The 23,758-nt window shown below is 40.1% G+C and overlaps 1 long non-coding RNA gene across 3 annotated transcripts in view; it reads left to right on the top strand.

The window, feature by feature from the left end:
• The first annotated feature begins 436 nt into the window (after nt 1–436).
• The window catches only part of LOC126469751 (uncharacterized), a 61,432-nt gene continuing 38,110 nt past the window's right edge, over nt 437–23,758 (top strand). Inside the window, exons 1-2 of one of the 3 annotated variants that reach the window (XR_007586063.1) lie at nt 437–588; nt 2,229–2,289. This is a non-coding gene — a long non-coding RNA (uncharacterized LOC126469751). Of the gene's footprint in view, nt 589–986; nt 1,201–2,228; nt 2,290–23,758 lie in introns of those variants that run through there. The other 2 variants (XR_007586064.1, XR_007586062.1) reach the window with 2 other exon arrangements.

The raw sequence follows: 23,758 nt of genomic DNA, 5'->3' as shown, positions 1-23,758 counted from the left end.
TACACTACAAAGTCAGCGTAATTTTAGATTCCCTTTCGGAGAAGGAATACAAACGTACAAATAACAAAGGCGTCTTGAGATTAGTGAAAGCAACGAGGAAATTAATTCATTGAAGACATAGTAATACTAAAATGAACTGTTTCATTCTTACTTCTTTGTAGCTTGTTATATTGCGTTCAAGGAGTTGTGATTGCGTACAGTAGGCTGCACAGATCAACACTGAAAGACTAGTTCGAATATGTGCTGTTCTTATTTCAGAAATACATTTTGCGTGATTTATGTCTAAAAGGAAAGAACTCATGGTGGTATTTGAAGGCGCTGCCGTAAAAGGCATTATGAATAGGCGTTTGCCGCATTCCGCTACCCGCAACGTCTTATGGCGACGTCCACTGCAGCATTAGTATGCCAAGGCGGCGCATCATACATATTCTATTTCGCATCGCTTTGTGCTTCGTATTTGAGTCTCAGTGCTGAAAAGAATTTCAATGATCTTTCGGGACCACAGTCCGAACGAAGCCAAAGGTGCACAACAAGTGTGACATCTTCTTGCTGCTACATGTGGATCGCTGGTTCCCTTTCTGGACTGATGTAAGTGATTTTTATTACAATTTCCTTATATACGTCAGTATTTCATTTGGAATACAAACTTATCTATATTCTGAAATCTGTGTATGAAATGTCTAGGAATCTGTTACAGTTATGTACATTTATGTACCAGTATACATAACAAAGGGCTGCATTAACTGTAATCGAAGTTCTTCATGGTACTGGTATTTTAATCATGCGAAACACAAAATATATTTTATTTTTAAAATACTGCAATACCTTTAAAAATACTGAAATAAACTTACCGCACGTGAGATTTCCTACCGATGTAAGCTGCCAGAATTCTTCATGTGCTTGTTAAGTTGTCCCCGATATTTATCTCTGTTTAGCATAAACTCTCAGCAGCTGGATACAGTAAATCAATTGCTGTTGAACTTTTCGTCAGTCAGGAAAGTGAATGCTACCATAGATACTACCGGTAGTTATTTAATCACTGGTCAGATTTGGCTCTGTTGATAATTTCTTGAGTATCTTCCAGAGAATATGCACAAAACTTTACGTTAGTGCACCAAGTATGTTTTACAGTGTACTGAAAAGACAGATTCATGCACACAGACATGTAGCAGCAAGTATACACATCGTCGATACTCAAAGGTAATAAGAGAATGGCGATAATCTGGAGTGCTTCTAGTTGCTTTCAATCTTTGCAAGATTAGTGGCAAACAGTAATCATCACACTGTAGTATACCTTTCCTGTATAAATAAAATGTTGTCTATGCAAAAGCTGTCACATCTAGTCTCATAAGCTGCTGTTGTTCATGTCGATATGAGCAACTTATACAATTCATCTGCATTTCGTTTCATTATTCACCTAGAAACAACGCAATAATGTATTAACATCATTAAGTAAGTAAATTACAAAGATAAACCATAACACAGAAACACAAAAGCTAATTTCACATATATGGATATTCCTATTAGACAGGTTAGCCATAATACATAGCACTAAAACGTAACTTTTTTTCTCAAACTGTAATTTCATGATCTGAATTTTCACCATTAGCAGGATGTTAGTTTCCTCACATATTGGGAACAGTTCAAAGGACGAAAAATATAAATGCTGTCAAGCAAAACAGCTACACATAATGTGTAGAGTAGCTTAATACGGTTTATGAATTCACAAATATATTTCGCTTCCTGGAAATTTCTAATGTCTGTCTCATAATGCTTATGCAGGACTGCACTGGAACCATGATTCATATTACATTGTACATGTTTATTTTACTTAGTTTTGTTTCTGTCCAACAAAGCAGTTCAATTAATTTTCGAATTCATGTTGATTTCCCATTTGATCCATCTTCTTCATCCTAGTATATTTCCACCTTCTAAGAGTCCATATATTTGAATCTTGTGATCTTTTGTAAGTTTTTCTGATAAATGTACAAACTGGCAGAGTAGTCACTTGATAACTTGTTGAACAAACATATTTTTGTATTGCTGTACAACACGTCGGCCTAGTTAATGAAATGTCCTGCTATAATATCATCATAGAAGACTTCTCAAATTAGTGGCAGTGGAACTTGCGTGTGTGTGTGTGTGTGTGTGTGTGTGTGTGTGTGTGTGTCTAAAGTACCTATCAACAACAGCCACCAACTGCTCACAAATGTCTGTTTCATTTACAGTTATCAGCACACATGATTACATTGGTCACAAACTGTTGAAGGCATATTATTTACATACGGTGTGAGTACAAGTAATCACAGAAATGATCCTTATGGTACACCATGCTTTACTAGTTTAGAAGTCAGAGTAAACATTAGCATGTTTACTACTGATATTATGCTTTTCCTACATGCACTGATCTCTGGCTTTCACACATTGTTTTAGAGCATCAGCAACTTTATTGATTTTTCCTTAGCAACAAATTTTGTGGAATAGATGTATATGGCATATCATGTGAGATACCTTAGATATAGCCAAACATTAACTACTAATTTTCCTTTATCCTTCTCATTTCTCTGCCATGCTGGCTTCAGATTTGTTGTTACTGTTTTTGTAGTTTCCACTCTTTTCTGTAGAATCTATTCTTCCATTTTTGTTACAGTTGTTGTTGTTTTAGCTATGATAGAAGAAATAATTGTAACAGAATAATTCCCAATATATATCCAGCTCCCATCTTTATTTATTTATAGATGTTATCCCACTCTCTTTAGGCAGTGAATAACAGGAATAGCGATTGCACTCAGCAACTGACAAGGATGATTTTTAATTATTCTAGCGTATGTATCATGTATTTCCTCTGTGTGTACTCTTTTTACAACATTTTTTTTATATTTCTAAGTCATTTGTTGCCAAGAAGAATATGCAGTTGTTGCACTGGGGACAGAGTTTGAGAAGTACACTTTTAAACTACCAGTATCATGATTAATGATTTTATTTACTATCTCAAGATAATGATGATTTCAAACAGTTATGACTTCATTTTGACCTCTCAACAGTATTTCTTCGTTCTTCAATATTCTGTTTCCACATTATTCTCAATTTGAGCCATTTCTGTTTGAATTTATATGGAACCACATTGTCTTATATATATATATATATATATATATATATATATATATATATATATATATATATATGCACATGCTATATATATATATATATATATATATATATATATATATATATATATATATCAAAGCAACAGTTTCATTTCATTAAAAACTATTTAGCTTCTCTCATATGTCTGCTGTGCACTCTCCTCTATTCCCTGTAATACAATCTTTAATTATTCATTACTTTATTAGATTACTTTCACATAATATTTTAAGTTCCTCCCTTATTTTCAAGGCACATTATATGACTGGTTTATTATTTCAACCCATATGTATATTTTTTCATATGCATCCGGACACCTTTTTTGTGTAGTAGCTCAAATTGAGCACAAATATTTTGAACAGTATTTTCTAGCCTGCTTAAAACTGGCCAGTTTTCTTCCCCTTCATTTTCTGAAACTTTTTCCTGTCATAATGAACTATGTGAAGATTCTAGCATTTGAACAAATTGGTTATACAGATTTTTTAATGATAATTAGATTTATGACTTGTATATTGTACATTGATATCTCAGGGTTTTTTTTTGACAAGATTCTTGATGCTAGCAACAAATATCATGAATGAGTAATGCACAAATATATGACCACAGATACATCCCATTCTTGAAGCAGTGGTAGTGGCCTGTAGGATGTCTATTTACTGACTTTATCCACCTCTTAAGCCGAGATAGCTAATGCATGCGTATGCCCATGTTTGTCTTGGACATAGCCAGTTCATATCCTGGTGGTGGAACTTGGAATGTCTTGGATTAACTCTAAGAGGTGGTGAACCACCAGTTGGACCAAGTAAGCTGATGCAGTGGTTTGCACAATGGACCCACATTTGGGAGGATCATGCTTTATATGTGGGCCCGACCATCAAGATTTAGGTTTACCATGATTTCCCTTTATCACTAAGGCAAATGCCAGAATGCTTCATTTTAAATGACGCTGCTGATTTCCTTCCCCATTCCTGAAAAAATCCTAACTTGCGCTCCATTTCTATGACCTCAATGTCGATGGGAAATTAGACTCTAAACTTCCTTCCTCTCATCTGTCTGGCTGGGATGTTAAGCTCAGTGTCCATCTGGGTACTGTTCAAGAAGGCTAGGCTGTGTGTTGACACTGAGTTTCACCCTTTCTCTCCCTTCACTCATTATCACACAACACAGAACTAACACCTCATTGCATATAGATCCATTAGAAATACCCTACATTCAACAGACACACCATATTATTATTTATGAGGTGTTTATTTATCAACACAATAATGTTACGCAGATGCTCAGTAAATTACAACAGTAAAATCAATACAAAAGGTATCATGTAGCATATGAGAAGAGATATTCACATCTCCATATGTAATATTCAAAGCTTATACTGACAAAATTACTGCTTAGAGTAAGATCAGAAGTATATGGGCTTCTATACTTCCTGTATTGCATTCGTGGATTAAATGGAGTTCAGTTTTTATTAATATAAGGTATCCACCCTGAAGCATGGACCTTGCTGACATGGGGTGACTTGAGTGCATTAACGATACAAATAGTGATACTCAAGGGTCAGTCACAACAGAGGGGTATCTCTGATGCTGCAAGACCTGTGGTTCCTGAAGAGGTGCAGAAATCTTTTCAGTAGCTACAGGGGCAACAGTCAGGATGATTTCCTGATCTGGCCCTGTAACAGTGGAATATATGGCCTTGCTATGTGGGTACTATGAACAGCTGAAAGCAATAGGAAACTATAGCTGTCATTGTTCTTGAGAGTGTGCAGCTTTACTATATGGCTTAATGATGATGACATCCTCTTGAATAAAATATTTTGAAGTTAAAATAGTCCCATTCTGATCTCCAGGCAGAGACTACTCAAGAGGATGTCCTTGTCCCAGAAAACAAAACAGGTCTTCTATGTACAGGGAAGTGGAATATTAGAACCGTAATTAGGTAGACAGGTTAGAAAATTTAAAATGCGAAATGTATACGTTGAACTTAAGATATAATGGGAATTAGTCAAGTGTGGCACCAGGGCGAACAGTAATTCTAGTAGAGTGAATACAGAGTTACAAATGCAGAAGCAAATAGGGATAATACAGGAGTAGGTCTAATAATGTATAAGAAAAACTGGTATTTGGGTAAGGTACTAAGAGCAGCATAGTGAAGTATTATTATAGCCAAGATAAACATGAAACCAACACTGACCACAGCAGGAGACTACTAGTGAGCAGATGATGAAGAGACTGAAACAAGATGTGATAAGATAAAATAAATTATTGAGATAGCTAACAGAGACGAAAATTTAATTGTGATGGGAAACTTGGATTAGATAGTAGGAAATGGAAGAAAAGGGAAAATATTTGAACATGAATCAGGGAAAGGAATTAAAGGTGAAGCTGCCTCATAGAATTTTGGACAGAGCATAATTCAGTCGCTGCTAATACTTGATTTAAGGATCATGAAAGATGTTTGTATATGTGGAAGAGATCTAGTTTCAGATATATTATACACTGCTGGAAAAAATGGCAACACTAAAATGTAATAAATGTACGGTAAAGAAATTTCGGTAATATATTTGTCTAGGTAAGTAACTAACATTGCAAGACCACAGGTCGCAAGATAAGCCATTGCAAATATGAAATGCTGGTACATTAATGACCAGTGTAGCCGCCAGAATGTTGAATGTAAGTAGGCAAACGTGCATGCATTGTGTTGTACAGGTGCTGGATGTCAGTGTATGAGATGGTGTTCCAGGGCTGTTGCACTTGGTCACTCAACACAGGGACGGTTAATGCTGTTTGTGGATGATGCTGGAGGTGTCGTCTAATGATGTCCCATGATGTCCCATGATGTCCCATAGTGGGAAAAGCAGGCGCCAGGTTGAGATTCATAGGAAGAATTCTAAGAAAATGTGACTCATCGACGAAAGAAGTAGCTTACAAAACGCTTGTTCGTCCGATTCTTGAGTAATGCTCATCAGTATGGTACCCTTACCAGGTTGGATTAATAGAAGAGATAGACATGATCCAGCGAAAAGCAGCGCGATTCGTCATGGGGACATTTAGTCAGCGCGAGAGCGTTACGGAGATGCTGAACAAGCTCCAGTGGCGGACACTTCAAGAAAGGCGTTACGCAATACGGAGAGGTTTATTATCGAAATTACGAGAGAGCACATTCCGGGAAGAGATGGGCAACATATTACTACCGCCCACATATATCTCGCGTAACGATCACAACGAAAAGATCCGAGAAATTAGAGCAAATACGGAGACTTACAAGCAGTCGTTCTTCCCACACAATTCGTGAATGGAACAGGGATGGGGGGATCAGATAGTGGTACAATAAGTACCCTCCGCCACACACCGTAAGGTGGCTCGCGGAGTATAGATGTAGATGTAGATGTAGATGCAATCGACTGGAGACAGATCTGGTGATCCAGCAGACCAATGCAACATGTTGGCACTCTGCAGAGCATACTGGGTTACAACAGCAGTATGTGGGCGAGTGTTGTCCTGTTGGAAAACCCGACAACAGATCGAATCACCAGACTGGCATACAATTTTCCAGTCAGGGAGTGGGGGATAACCATGAGAGTGCTGCTGCTGTCATATTAAATCGCACCCCAGATCAATACTCCAGGTGTAGGTCCAGTGTGTTTAGCACCCAGAGAGGTTGGTTGTAGGCTCTCAACTGGCCTCCTTCTACCCAACACATGGTCATCATTGGCACCGAGGCAGAATCAGTTTTGATCAAAAAACACAACAGACCTGCACGCTGCCCTCCAATGAGCTCTCACTTGACACCACTGGATTCACAAATGGTTTGTGGAGAGTGGAATGGACGCTACAGAACGTCCGGATCGGGACTGTACTCAAAGTAACCAATTTCTAGCAGTTCATTCTGTCACTGTGGTGTCAATTGGTACTGAAACTGATGCTGCAGATGCAGTAAGATGCGCCAGAGCCATGCGACGAACGCGATGGTCTTCCCTTTTGGTAACTCCATGTGACCGTCTCCTTGCTACCGTACCGTCCCGTGACAACCGCTGCTAGCAGTCACGTATAGTGGATACATTCCTACCCAGTCCTTCTGCAATATCTAAGAAGGAACATCCTGCTCCTAGTAGCCCTATTACATGAACCCTTTCAAACTCAGTGAGGTGCTGACAATGGCATCTTTGACGCCTTAAAGGCATTCTTGACTAACTCCAACTCACCACGTCCACTCTCAAAAGTAACTAATGCTCACGATTATGCAAACCTGATCTGCCTTCGCGTAGTAACGCTAGTAGTACCACTCGTATGTGACTGGAGCAAAACTCGAATAGACACAATCTCTCAGATGTAGAAACACGCCTACCAACTTTCATTTATGTTGCACAACTCATATTTGATGTTCCTATATTTTTTCCACGAGTGTATATTGGTAAGACATATTCGAGATCAGATTTTAAACTGCAAAACATTTCCAGGGGCAGACGTGGACTCTGACGGCCATCATTTATTGGTAACGAACTGCGGTTTAAAGAGAGAAAAACTTCATAAAATTAGAAAATGGATAAATCGAAAGAACCAGACCGTTTTGAAAGTTTCAAAGGTAGCATTGTACAATTGCTGATTGAAACAGGTGAAAGGAATGCAACGAAAGTTTACTGGGTAACTTTGAGTCTTGTTAGTACATTTTTTAAATAAGTAACTAATTCATGCATAGAATAATTATTCCTCATGTAAACTCGGATTAACATATGGTGTTAATTTTGATATCTTGTGTATAGAACTTTTTATACATATTTGCAAACAAACATATTATTTATCAAAACAACTTTTTTACACTGTTCATTTGTATCACATCACTGGTCACTCCTCACTGCTCACGCTACACACAAACACACACTACACTACACTACATATGGTGTTTTACACACACACACACACACACACACACACACACACACACACACACACTGTCTCCCTCCCCCCCCCCCCCCTCTCTCTCTCTCTGTCTCTATATCTCTCTCTCTCTCCCTCCCCTCTCTTCCTACTGTCTTTAGGATCCTGAAAATACTTTTGCCTTTCTATTGAATTCTTCATGTTGTCCTCTCTTTATCTGTCTGAAAATGCTTGCTCAACATCTCACCACAATGAATTACAAGTTGAGCTCACAAATATGGAAAGAGGATAGAATTATCCATCACATATCGTGGGTATAGGATTATACAGTAAAATTCATTAAAGTATGACAGTTCACTGTAGAATGACAACTGTTTATTAGTAAATATAGTTAACTTTTTATCATTCTCTACTGTATGTTATCTGCACAGCATGTTGAGTTGCATGGGCAGTGTGTGGGCCAGCGTTATCCTCTTGGAACAACACATCACTTCCCTTTTGCAAGAACGTAAAAATATCGGGTCTAACAACATTCTGCACGTACCGAGAGCTGTTTAGCGTCCCCTCCAGAAACACCAAAGGTGAACGAGAGTTGTAGCTTATTGCACCCCAGGCCATACGGTCTGGGCTGGGGCTAGTGTGCACTCTACGAGACAGCGGACACCAGCTCTACATTAAGTGTGCAGACGAACTTCACTTGCATGCAGGCAGAATCTGCTTCCATCGCTGAAGACCTCGGCAAGCCATTTCATCTTCCAAGTGATCCTCCGACAGCTCCAGTCGAGCAGTGAACGTCGATGCTGGTGCTGCGATTTGCCACTGCTGGCCTTAAAATACAACGATCCTGGCGGGCGTCTGTGCTGCATGGATATCCAGCGCCTCGTCTACAGGTGTGCGAATGTTCACGAGACCACTGATAAAAGCATCACTGCACAACTGACGCAACACGTCCAACGTGTGTGACTGTCCTCCTAAAGGACCCCCCTGTGACTCGGAATGCCACAATTTGACACCTTTCATTGTCACTCACTTGGATGTAGCAAGCACGAGTGCATCTTCATGGCGTGGTTGCCTGCTTGCTTCACGCGTTTGCACCACACATAGCCTTCTGGCCTTGAGCATTCCCTATTAAAAGGTAGACACAGATGGCGCCCTGGTAGCTATGCTACTACGCTATCTGTTGGTGGACGACATTGAAAGCATAATCAGTACATCTGATATCCCCCAGGTGGCATACACCGTTACCGGATAAAAATCGACGTCGTCTTTCCAAATGTACTAATTTTTTTCTAGCAGTGTGTTTAGATTTTAGTTATCTCTTTAAATTCCTTGAAAAAATTATTGTACAGTTTTATCCCTTCATAGAAAATGCTGCTTTGTATTTTTCGTTTGTTTACTCTTGGTAACTGTTATGTTGACTGTTGTTACATGATAGTGAATGCAACTGTTTGTGAGACAATCGCTGATGTTCTTTTTGATGTGCATAACAGACAGGCAGATGTACCGCACAATTAGAATCACCAGCTGTTTTAAAAAAATGTCTTTACAGGGCTACTGTTGTTAGTGGTAATTATAAAGGCTCTTTCTACGTTTTGAAGACTGTGTCCATCTTTTGTGTATCGGGCCCCCAAAAATGATTTTGTAGCTAACGATGGAATGCTTATAGGAAGAGTATGTTACTTTTAAGGCATTGCTTGTAACATAGTGATGATAGGGCTTTTAAGGGCATAGCAAGCTAACGACATTTTCTTTGCTACTGTATTTGCGTGTTCGTTCCGCTTCAGGTATATACTCAACATTAATCCCTAAAAATTTGGAATTTGCTCCACAATTTATGACATTCTCATCCATGTTTAATTTTACAGGATTATTTTCCCTCTTTAAACAGAAATTCATGCTCTTTAGTTTCGTTACGGTTCAGTGTAAGTTTATTGCAGGACGACCAGTTATATACATCCTTTGGGATTACGTTTTGCTTTCTCTAGTAGAAGTTCTGGCTTTATATACGAACACAATGTTATTATCAGGAAGAATAATGTTCCCCGTGTCTAACATTGTTTGTAAAGTCACTGATGCGTATAAACACAGTATTGGTCCTAAAATACTATCATGAAGGACGCTGTAACGGTTTAGGCACGGTATCGGGTAATTCACTAATTAATCCAGTTAGGTATCGAACCTTGCACCACATTTTACTGGGTACTGAAAGTTTCATTTTAAGTTTTCGCAATCTGTTTGCAGCGAATATGTTTGTAATTGAAATGTCAAACTTCGAAATACTGTTTAAAATACCTATAGTTATTCAAGGTCACAATATTCGTCGAATGTTCCGATGTTTAGTAAAGAGTACAAAGTTTGTTGACAAGTCAAAATTACAACAACATTTGGAATACACAATAATCCAAAACCAATATATTACGAAACAATCTAAATAAGGATATCACTCAGTCTAGTTTTACAACGACCGCTAAGTTTGTGGGAAACAAAAAAGCCATCTTAGGTCCTACAGGATATCAAAGAAACATAAATTAATGATATATGTAATTTGCAAATATGCTCATTTGAAAAAAGTAAATACCTTTCCAAAAAATATAGCCCACCAGGAAGCTTAGGAGATGGAGAATCCAGAATGCATTTCATTCCTTACCAAACTTGCTGAACTGAAGTTTTGTTGAAATCTGGAAAATTTAAACTGCTTCGTAATTCACAATTTAATTCACAACTTCAAAATGCATTTGATTTTTGCTAACACCAGCATTCTATTTAGATTTTTACACCGCTATTTTAGTAAACAAGACTGAAAAACTCATGTTTTTAAGATAACTAACTTTAAAATGCGTATTTGTCGAGTGTGTTTTCAAAATAAGTTTCTTGCTCAAATTACCTGTACTGTTAAATGCAAACAGTATAAATCCGAATTTCATAAATAGCGCCCACTACAAAAATATGGAATTCGGTCCTGAAAATCATTATTGTCTGATATGCTTTTATCATATATTTTGTGCTCTGCTAATATCCAGCGTAAGGAGATCAAAATGTAATCATATGTTTGAAATTTGAGGTAGGCGGTAAGTCAGTCATTTTTAGGCGCCGAGACACCGACTAGCACTTCGTCTATTGCTGTAATGATCAGTAGGTGTATTTTTTTATGTGCTCTTCTATGACATCTGTGATGGCATTATGTCACCCACTGTGCAATGTTTTGTTACTTTGAATTGGTGTTACTCTGTTTGCGAACAAATGGAAGTCATTAACTGAAACGAACGGCCACTTGTTTTATTTGTATTGAAAATTTCACAAGAACCTATGAAAACAAAATATCTAACGAAAATATTTATTCGGATGTACAGCGACACAGCTAGAACATTGAGAAGATCATTGTGACACAAAATAAGTAAACTATTCTTTGAAAGCTCCTTAATTTTCTCACAAATTTGATTTGTGCTGTCCTAACATTAGGTAATGCAATGGCGGATTCAGGCGGTGGGGGAGGGGGGTGGGGGGTGGGAGGGAGCGCACTTGCTCTCATCCCCCCCCCCCCCCCCCCCCCCGGACAGTCAGAGAGAGAGAAAATCTCGGCATAATCACACTTACGGGCAGCATATAATTGTGAGTTTAAAAAATGCAGACGGCCTGGAATAAGAGGAAGTGTGATTTGTTATGTAATTCCTTCTTGTTTCTTTGTCATAATTTAAGATAAAAGTACAACAAAACATGACGTCGTTTATCGTTTCATGATTACGTAGCAGATAAATGTGCTATTGTGTAGGTTTTACTCGCTATGCAAGTGAAGTTATCTTTGTGAAAATTTTCTAAATTTCTAGGGCTGCCATCAGGCTCACACATTCGGATATTTTTGGTAAATAATTGATATCTCTGGATTCGTTTCCTAGTTCGTAAGAAGTAGTACTACCACGAGTTACTACCATAAACAGCTTTATTTAAACCTACACGTTTCGATTTTCCATCAGTATCAGGCTTTTTCTTGGCAGTACATTTGTTGTTCCGTGCGCTTTGACATTTCGTCAAAGTCCTCGTGTTGGCAAATAGTACCTTGTGTCCTGTTTGGCGTTTCTATCAGGAACCAGCGTGTTTCAGTCATGATACAGCACTTCACTTCTTGTTGAAAGGCACAGTGAGTAATCCACAAGTTACCAATATCATAAAAGCGAAAGCAGTTGCGCAGGCAACAAGCGCTACGTCAAATTGTGGAGTACGAAACTGTAGATTTCAAAAAGATCTACATAAAAGTCTCTGAGAGCAAATGCTTATGGTTTTCGGTTCACCCACAATAATTTTTGTCTTTTGACTGCAAATGGCGCAGCGAATCCGAAATACATAAAAATGGTGACTGTGGATGAAAACTCAAAGATAATTATATGTTCTCGCGGAATTTTTTGTTGAGGTATTTAAGATCTATGTTGAAGTATGACCTCAAATTATGTACAACATATTGATTAGGCAGCGTGTTGCTGCCGGCAAACGTTTTACTTTATATAGCAGATTACCTTTTAACGGCTGAACAAAATTTCATCAAACATATATATCACAGTTCTGGCTAGCCTTCAAATAAATAAAAAATCTTCATTAAAATCGATGCATTCGTGTCGGAAGTGTGATGCCATAGACATACAAAGACTTAATAACACCTGTCTTCGTACGATGTGGAAGCGGAGGGGACGGCGCACATCGCCAGCTGTGCTTGTCCGATACTTACTCATCACAACAGTACCGGTACGTCAATACTACTGATACGCGAACGAAGCCGGGGGTAAAAGTTAACTGAATATATAAATAAATAGACACTACTACTAACTGATGGAGAGCTTTCGGAAATGCTTACAGGTAGCACTCTCTTTACGTAGCAGTGCACAGCTATGCTTTGAACAGACCTCATTTTCAGACACAGTCTGTAAAGGGTTATTACCGTCTGTCACAGTTCATATCTTTTCTCGATCAAGTGTTCAATCAAATGTCATTAAAACTTCCCACAACTCAGATGCAAAGTATCGGAGGTCTACAAAAACTGCTGTAGCAAAACTTTAGTGATAGAGAAGTGTTTGTTGAACCCTACGAAGACGATATCCCTTGTTTTGCAGCTTTAAAGGAAGAGCTACAAATTTGGCAACAAATGGATGAAAATAAGGAAAAGTCTCCCGTAGGGATATATTTAAAAAAAAGACAATGGTGGTGCCAAATATTACAGTCTTGTGTCAATTTTACACACTTCCTGTAACAACCAGCGCTACGGAGATATGTTTCTCAACTTTGCGCCGTCTGAAGTCATATCTAATCATCAGGATGACATGAGATCGTTTAAATGGATGGACACTGAAGCATATCCATCAAAGGTATTGCATCAACAATGAAAGCAGAGGAAGTGTTGGATGTTTACTGCAGGAAACACAAGAGGAAACCTTCATTGCATGACATTACTGTGATAAAATTATGTCTCAAATAAAATTAATTTTCTAATATGTGTATCATACATGATAATGAGTGTAATAAAATTAATTTCTAATATACACTGTAGACCATTTTAATCCAAACTGGGGTAGCTGCGGTGGGTAGTCGTGCGGTCTCAGGCGCCTTGCCACGGTTCGCGCGGCTCCACCGTCGAAGGTTCGAGTCCTGCCTCGGGCATGGGTGTGTGTGTTGTCCTTAGCGTAAGTTAGTTTGAGTTAGGTTAAGTAGTGTATAAGCCTAGGGATCGATGACCTCAGCAGTTTGGTCCCATAGGGACTTACCACAAATTTTCATAATGGGGAACAAATCGGGATGGAAATGAAACACAGGAGTATGTTTTCGATAAAAGTTGTAGGTGGCAAAGATGGTCACACCTTGCTACCAGTGGCCATGACCTTGAACATGACTTAAAAGGTGATTTGAAGGTTAAAGTTATTTTTTAAAAATGGAGACCCTAATATTTCATTCAATATTTGAAATTAGCGGCAAATTTTGCGTATGAAATGATGCATTATTCAAGATCATGGCAACGTTCAGTTGAGGTCAAACAATCAAATATATTTTCAGTGCCAGTAGGGATTTACTTGAAATATAGGAGGGATACAGCAAAATATAATGTTAGATGCAGATTGGAAGGGGCATAAGTGGTCACATATGGTTACCCATGATTTTAAAGATAATTATCGAAGGTTGAGATTTGTTTCGTGGAAACTTCTATTTGTGGCGTCGGATTTCGAAGGAGCAAGCAGTGATTTGAACTTTAAGTTTAAATTAACGTGTTTATTGGCAAAAATAATACATCACAACGTATAAATGTTATTGTGGAATTTGCAAAACAGAACAAACATAAATAAAAGGTAGCTCACTGATTTACAAGTCGTTGAATTAGCTACCTCGCCTCTCATTCCTCGGGATGCTCCTTCCAATTTGTACCCAGCATTGTATTGTGCTGTATTCCTCCTCTATTCTAAGTTAATCACTGCTAGAACTAAAAATGTATTTGCTTTTTTGACCGCCATTGAGCTAGACATGATCTTGAATAATGTATTATTTTATAAGTAAAATTTGTCTCTCTTTTCAAATCTTGAATCAAATATTAGTGTTTCCATTTCAAAAACTCACTTTAACCCACTAAATAACATTGAAAAACATGTTCAGGGTCACAGCCATTAGTAGCAATGCGTCACCCTCTTTGCTACCCACAACTTTTATCAAAGCATTTTGCTGTATCTCATCTCCATCCCGAGCTAGTACCCGTTATGGATTAAAATGGTCCAGCCTCTATATATATATATATATATATATATATATATATATATATATATATATATATACTGACGACAAAAGATACAAACACCAAGAAGAAGCTGTGCGACATAAATGAAACATGATGTCTGCTCCAATTTCGCCCCAGTCGCGTAAGAGTAGTGCTACTAGCATTACTATGAGAATGCAAATTAGTTTTGCTTTAAATACACGTTGCAGCAGTCGTGACCGTTAGTAACCTTTGAGATTGGACGTGGTGACTTGCAGATAGTCAAGAACGCCTTTAAGGAGTCAAGGTCATACCCGATCAAGGCGCCCTGTAGAGTACATTCCACTGACCGCAAACAATTTGCGACTTCAGTGGTGTCAAGAGGTAGTTCATTGGAGGTTTGTTGCGTTTTGTAATGAAGGCTGGTTCTGTCCCGGTGCCAATGATGGCCTTGTGTTGGTTAGAAGGGGGCCAAATGAGGGCCTGCAATCAACCTGTCTGTGTGCTAGACACACTACCTCTACACCTAGAGTTAGGGTCTGGGGTGCGATTTCGTGTGACAACAGGAACACTCTCTTGGTTATCCTACGCACCCTGACTGCAAATTTGTGCGTCGGTCTGGTGTTTCGACCTGTTGTGCTGCCATTTGTGAACAGCAATGAGGAGGTGTTTTCCAACACGATAACACTTCCCCACGTACCGCTGTTGTAAACCAGTATGCAGAGTGCCGACATGTTGCCTTCGTCTGCTCGATCGCCAGATCTATGTCCAGTCGATCATATATGGCACATCATCAGACGACACCTCCATCATTATTCAGAAACAGCTTTAAATGTCCCTGTATTGAGCGACCAAGTGCAACAGCCTGGAGCTCCAGCACAAAAAATGACATCCAGTACCTGTACAACACAATGCATGCACGCGTGCATGCTTACATTCAGCATTCTGGCACACTTACACCGGTTACTGATGTACACAGCATGTCACATTTGCAATGGCTTATCTGGCACTTACATTAACCTCTGGTCTTGCAATGTGGATCACATACATATGTTATGTACACAAATGTATTCCCGAAATTTCATTACTCCACGTTAATCATTTTTTGGTGCTGTGATTAGACTCAAAAAGCCTATAAGGACATGTTTACACTTCTAAACCTTGTGACCCCCCCCCCCCCCCACCCTCACCCCCCCCACCCCCCACTCCCCCAGAACACAATTCCGTATCTGTCCCTGACGTAATTCATTATAGTAACCATGGATTCCACCCGAGAACTGTGACATTCCAACACCTGTGTTAATGTACTTGGAACCTGATAAATTTTACACTAAAACTTTTGGTTTACCGGAAGCCTGTGCTACTCAACTCCTTGCACCCTGTCTCTGGGTATAATTGGAACCAGTGTTTGACAATTCCCTCTTACTTCTTGTGATTGTAGATCTTTAGTATAAGTTTATGGTCAGTGGGAAAGAAATATAACTGTGACACTACCATCCTTGTCTAGTGCATCAAATGCAACTTTTGTAAACTCTTCTGTGACTAATTCGGTATTTCTACTATTATTATTAGTCTGTGTTTTATAACAGACTATTATTTTTGAGAATGATGACAACAGAGAAATAGGATTGTCACTTTTCATTAGCAGAAAGGCAACTATTGCCTATTTAAAATTATCTGAAAAGTTACCTCAGCTGAAAGAGTCATATATAATATCACTTAATGGGGATTATACACCGTCATTCTGTTGCTTAAGTACACACAAAGATTGGCATTTCATCTACATCTGCTAACTTCTTATTTTTTTAATTTTTGCACCGGTACTATTTTCCTCGTGCTGTACTCTGTGGTCTCTAACGACAGCATTGTACTTACTACATAAGGTTTTACTAGAACAACATTGATTTTGAGGATTTTTGTTCTAATTTCTCTCCTATAGAGAACCTCAAAAATATTCATTTACAAAATTTGTTAATTTCTGCGTATCATTTATCAACCTACCCCTGTCCATTTTCTGAAAGTTATTGTGGTTCTGTTGCTGTTTTCCTGATTCTTGTTTTACGCCTTGCCAGACTTCTTTGCTTTTACTTTCAGCGTTAGCTATTGTTTCATCATTTGCTGACTTTTTAAACCCAAGCAACACCATCCTGTAAGAAGACCACAGCAATAACCCTCAGCTGTACATCTTGTGATAGTATGATAACAACACATATGGAAATATATACTATGGCAAAAAATACAAATCTTAATTTCTGTAGCAGGTTATTTATACTACGTTCATTCCATCTCAACTGAACATTCGATAACTGTCTTGAAGCTTCACATGTGAATATTTATCAAAGTTTTGTCAATTTATCTAAATTTTAGACACTTGCAGGTTATTGTTTACTGTATGGAACTTCACACTATTATTTTTAAATGAGTGTCAAGCTATTTTCTATTGTACCTTCTGCTGTTAAGTTGGAACACTAAATTATGATGCTTCTAGTATTATCATATATCTTTACATGTTCTCAATTAAAATTAGTGGTAAAGAGCACAATAAGTGAATTCAAACGACTGATGTGCTGTATTGATTTTATAAATGCAAAACCAACAGCACACACAAAGGCTGTGGAGGATAACAGAGTTCCAACCAACAAAGCAATTAATCTTGCACAGATGCGCAAGATAATGATACACCTTCTGGAACTATGTAGTTTCCAGGGGATCCTCTTCAGAGATTTTATCAGTCTCCCGAAATGTGGCTATCCTGACATCTCAAATGGGCACACATACTCTGAAGTTTACAGGACTTCCATTCTGCGAGGCCGGCCGCTGTGGCCGAGCGGTTCTAGGCGCTTCAGTCCGGAACCACGCGGCTGCTACAGTCGAATTCTGCCTCAGGCACGGATGTGTGTGATGTCCTTAGGTTAGTTAGGATTAAGTCGTTCTAAGTCTAGGGGGCTGATAACCTCAGATGCTAAGTCCCATAGTGGTTAGAGCCATTTGAACCTTGCGCGAGATGGAGTAGGATGTAATGCTGGAGGCACCTGTTCATCCAGCTGGACTGACACTGTAGGCGGGAACCTGTTGGCTCACGCTCTCTAGCATGAGGTTGTCATCAGAAGGGCTGCATTCAGAGGTGACCAGGTTTATCAGACCTCGAATGACCAGTGGTAGTGTGGGATGTCTGCCAGAGTGAGGTTATTCTTCGATGTGCATCTGTATGTGCTCCAGAGCTGTTCATCGATGTGCTTCGGTATGGGCTCCAGAATACACAGAGTTGTATCAGTGTCTGATAAAATTCCATAATAAGTTTGATTATTTGACTTTTGAACATTTGAACCAAACGCTCTGGCTCCCTCTTCTTTTAAGACTGAAAGTGATGTAAGAGACTTCATTTTGTTTACAAAACGTTCAAATACTGTGAAAACAAATTGAACTTCATTATCTGAAACAAGTCTTGTGGTAATATTTCGATAAGGAAAATTTTGCGTACCTTTTTGACAGTAACGTTGGAGTTTATATTGATAACACAAAAACTTTGGGTATTGCATAAATGATGCCTAAATACATCAACGTTACAATGGACCATCATAGATGCGCAGCCAACAGAAGAGCTAATATGATACTGAAGAATGTCCAAACACAAAGGCTGTGGAGAGTGAAGTTAGTGGTATAGAGTTCCTAGCAAGAGAGCAACGAATATAGCACAGATAAATAAGCTAACGTTGCACCCTCTGGAGCTATGTACTTTCCATGGACTCGTCTTTATAGGTCTTATCTGTTTCCAGAAATATAGCCGCCCTAACACCTCAAATAGACACGCATACCCTGCAGTTTAGAGGATTTCTCTTCTGAGAAATAGAGGAAGGAAGCGATACTGGAGGCACATGTTCACCTAGCTGGTCTGACACAGTAGGAGGGAACCCGTTGGCTCAATCACTCTAGTTTCAGGTTTCCATCAGCAGGGTTACATTCAGAGATGAGATGGTTTATCGGACCTCCGATGGCCAGTGAAATCTAATACCCTCATCAACCCATAAACAGTTTGACGGGACATTTGTTAACTCTAGTTGCAGTGGGCATATGTAGTGGGAGCTGCAAATGTAACTCAAGATAGCAGAGTCAAATAAGGTATGCTATGGCTGTCAACAATGGTAAAGATAATGAAGTTGATGATGCACTTCGAGGGCACAAGAGTAGTGGCAAGGTCGGCGATGTTATTGATGGAGTTGGCAGCATTTACGAGGGTAATGGCAGTGATTATGGTGGTAGTGGTGGCAAATGTTGGATCTGTCCACGGAGAGTGCAGCCAGGTCTGGTGGCGAGATAAAGTGCCTTATCTGATGGCCAACAAATAGAATAGTCTAGCTGTCCAACACTGAGATCCATCAAAAGTTTCAGCCCATACCGTAGCACCAGGATGGAACTCATGACATGGTGGTGTTGATGGGACCAGGAGAGTCAGAAGCATTCACAGTTGATGATAGTGCAGGATGTCTGCCACACTGCTGTTATTCATCAATGTGCTTCTGAATGTGCTCCGGATCAAAGTCTGAGTTTTACCAGTTTCTGATGAAATTCTGTAATAAGTTTGGTCGTTTGAGATTTGGGCATTTGAACAAAACCTCTGACACCCTCTTCTTTTGAGAATGAAAGTGATGTAAGAGACACTACTTTGTTTACAAACCTTTCAAAACTGGTGAAAGAAAATTGAAATCCGTTATCCAAAATAAGTCATGTGACAATACTTCCGTAGCGAAAATTTTGTTTAACTTTTTGACAGTAATGTCAGACTTTATATTGATGCCATAAACCTTAAGGTATTGGATAGATGCTGAGTAAATACATGAACGTCATTATGGGCCATCATAGTCTGCATATAGTCATTCTCACTGGTGTGCTGGTGTAGGTAATAAGGTCAAAAACTAAGTGCAGAACTGAATGATTTTCAGTGCAAAGCTGGCACAAGTGTGTTATCTTTTAAATGCCCTCGATTACTCTGGAAAGTGTAAATGACAGTGAGTTAGAATTTTGTCTGTTTTTTTTCCAGAACGCCTAGTGCAAAAGTGGGACAACCTGAGATCCTAGTAACTCAGGGTCCGTCCCCGGTAGCTGATTGATCAGCGCGGCGGAATGTCAATCCAAAGGGCCTGGGTTCGAATCCCGGCTGGTTAGGAGATTTTTTCCGCTCGGGGACAGGGTGTTGTGTTGTCCTAATCATCATTATTTCATCCCCATCGACGCGCAAGTCGCCGAAATGGCGTCAAATCGAAAAACTTGCACCAGGCGAACAGTCTACCCAGCGGGAGGCCCTCGTCACACGACATTATTATTATTAGTAACTGGGAGAATTACCTGGCGTGCCCATGTACTTATAATAACAACCCCTTTTATTATTAATAGTGCATATAGTTCAGAAAAGAGGGCGTCTATGGTGATTTCATTTTGAATGTACTTCTATCCCTTTTGTATGATGCGAATGTTGTTACTAATGGGCTGCATGACGTGACTTCGACAATGGCTTGCACTATGAGTGGAAATTATATACACTGAGGTGACAAAAGACTTGGGTTAGCGATATGCACATATGCAGGTAGCGGTTGTATTGCATACACAAGGTATAAAAGGGCAGTGCACTGACGGAGCTGTCATTTCTACTTAGATGATTTGTGTGAAAAGTTTTCCGACATGTTTATCACCGCACAATGGGAATTAGCAGACTTTGAACGCGGAATAGTAGTTGGAGCTAGATGCATGGGACATTCCATTTCGGAAATCGTTAGGGAATTCAACATTTAGAGATACACAGTGTCAAGAGTGTGCTGAGAATTCCAAATTTTAGGCATTATCAAAATGGTTCAAATGGCTCTGAGCACTGTGGGACTTAACATCTGAGGTCATCAGTTCCCTAGAACTTAGAACTACTTAAACCTAACTAACTTAAGGACATCACACACATCCATGCCCGAGGCAGGATTCGAACCTGCGACCGTAGCGGTCACGCGGTTCCAGATTAGAACCGCTCGGCCCACAACGGCCGGTTTGGGCATTATCCCTCACCACAGGCAAAGCATTGGCCGACAGCCTTCACTTAACAATCGAGAGCGGTGCCACTTGCGTGCAGTTGTCAGTTCTAACAGATAACCAACACTACGTGAAATAATCGCAGAAATCATTGTATGTTGTATGACGAACGTATCCGTTAGGACAATGCGGAGAAATTTGGCGTTAATGGGCTACGGCAACAGACGATCGATGCGAGTTCCTTTGCTAACAGCACGACGTCTCCTGCAGCGTCTCTCCTGGGCTCCTGACAACTAGAAAACCGTGGTCAGATGAGTCCAGTCGGTAAGAGCTGATAGTATGGTTCGAGTGTGGCGTAGACCCCACAAAGCAATGGACCCAAGTTGTCCTCAAGGCACTGTGAGAGCTGGTGGTGGCTCCACATTGTGTGGGCTGTGTTTAGATGGAATGAACTGGGACCTCTGGTCCAACTGAACCGATCATTGACTGGAAACGGTTATGCTCAGCTACTTGGAGGGCATATGCAGCTACTCATGGACTTCATGTTCCCAGACAACGATGAAATTTTAAATGGATGACAATGCCCCATTTCACTGGGCCACAATTATTCACGATTGGTTTGATGTACATTCTGGATAATTCGAGCGAAGGACTTGGCCAGCCAGATCGCCCAACATGAATCCTATCGAACATTTATTGGACTAGATCGAGAGGTCAGATCTTTCACAAAATCCTTCACTGGCAACAATTTTGCAATAATAGACGGCTATAATTGGTTCAAATGGCTCTGAGCACTATAGGACTTAACATCTATGGTCATCAGTCCCCTAGAACTTAGAACTACTTAAACCTAACTAACCTAAGGACAGCACACAACACCCAGCCATCACGGGGCAGAGAAAATCCCTGACCCCGCCGGGAATCGAACCCGGCTATAATTGGCCCAGTATTTCTGCAGGGACTTCCAGTGACTAGCTGAGTCCATGCCACGCCGAGTTGCTGCATTACACTGAGCAAAGGAGGTCCAACACCACAGTATATGCATTGGTCTATGTAAAAGTTATATATGGTATATCTGGTAGTAATAGGAGGTGAGAAAGGATTCCCAGCGTTGTAGTTGCTGAATTGTTCATTTTGAGACACCTGTGTTGGCCTCAACAACTACCAAGTTAGTCTAAGTGACATTAACGTCATGTAAGTAAACATGGAGCCTCATTACTTCATGTATAGTCGCTAATACCCCCTTTCCAATTTGAAGATAACTGATTTGCAACTGATTTAATGTGTCTGACCCATACATGATTGATTGTGTACTGCCATCTTGGTTTTTACGGGCTATAATTGCGCCTAACCCGTGTTTATGCCTTTGCGTCTAAGCCGACTGAGCACCAGCATGACTCACCTGTACTTCGGATGAACTCAGCAGACCTCTTAATTATTTTTAGAAAGGTCTGTAACTATATCAAGTTTATTTTTGCTGTTGGGTAACGTCTCCATAGCTTCTACATGGTGATGTGTTGGCAGGATGCCCATTGAACAAGAATGTGGGCTAGGCATTTTCTTTACCCTTGCAAGATTCCGCAGCTTTCTAAATTACGTTTCAAGTACGCCTCATGTCGTCTGAACACAGATCAGCACTAATTCGACGATGATCCACACCTGCGCAAGGTAGGTCGCACACAGCAGTTTGTGTTGTGAAATTGCAGGCGCACTCGCTATAGTAAAAATTAAACGCTTATACACATACCGTATACGTATAGACAAGATAGCGACGAGTGAGTGACGCGCGTTAGTTTGGCTCGCAAGTTTACCACAATTTTGGAGCTGTTATTAAACAGTCACGCTGTTTTGTACGCTACTGACCATTAAAATTGTTACACCAAGAAGAAATGCAGATGATAAACGGGTATTCATTGGACAAATATATTATACAAGAACTGACATGTGATTACATTTTCACGCAATTTGGGTGCATAGATCTTGAGAAATCGGTACCCAGAATAACCACCTCTGGCCGTAATAACGGCCTTGATACGCCTGGACATTGAGTCAAACAGAGCTTGGATGGCGTGTACAGGTACAGCTGTCCATGCAGCTTCAGCACGATACCACAGTTCATCAGGAGTAGTGACTGGCGTATTGTGACGAGCCAGTTGCTCGGCCACCATTGACCAGACGTTATCAATTGGTGAGAGATCTGGAGAATGTGCTGGCCAGGGCAGCAGTCGAACATTTTCTGTATCCAGAAAGGCCCGTACAGGACCTGCAACATGCGGTCGTGCATTATCCTGCTGAAATGTAGGGTTTCGCAGGGATCGAATGAAGGGTAGAGCCATGGGTCGTAACACATCTGAAATGTAACGTCCACTGTTCAAAGTGCCGTCAATGCGAATAAGAGGTGACCGAGACGTGTAACCAGTGGCACCCCATACCATCACGCCGGGTGATACGCCAGTATGGCGATGACGAATACACGCTTCCAATGTGCGTTCACCGCGATGTCACCAAATACGGATGCGAACATCATGATGCTGTAAACAGAACCTGGAATCATGCGAAAAAATGACGTTTTGCCATTCGTGCACCCAGGTTCGTCGTTAAGTACACCTTCGCAGGCGCTCCTGTCTGTGATGCAGCGTCAAGGGTAACCGCAGCCATGGTCTCCGAGTTGATAGTCCATGCTGCTGCAAACGTCGTCGAACTGTTCGTGCAGATGGTTGTTGTCTTGCAAACGTCCTCATCTGTTGACTCAGGGATGGAGTCGTTCCTGAACGATCCGTTACAGCCATGCTGATAAGATGCCTGTCATCTCGACTGCTAGTGATACGAGGCCGTTGGGAACCAGCACGGCGTTCCGTATTACCCTCCTGAATCCACCGATTCCATATGCTGCTAACAGTCACTGGATCTCGACCAACGCGAGCAGCAATTTCGCGATACGATAAACTGCAATCGCGATAGGCTACGATCCGACCTTTATCAAAGTCGGAAACGTGATGGTAGG

The sequence above is a fragment of the Schistocerca serialis genome, chromosome 3 (assembly GCF_023864345.2).
Source record: "Schistocerca serialis cubense isolate TAMUIC-IGC-003099 chromosome 3, iqSchSeri2.2, whole genome shotgun sequence".
Lineage (NCBI taxonomy): Eukaryota > Metazoa > Arthropoda > Insecta > Orthoptera > Acrididae > Schistocerca > Schistocerca serialis.
The sequence above is the reverse complement of the archived record's forward strand: the minus strand, read 5'-3'. Positions and strand labels throughout refer to the sequence as shown.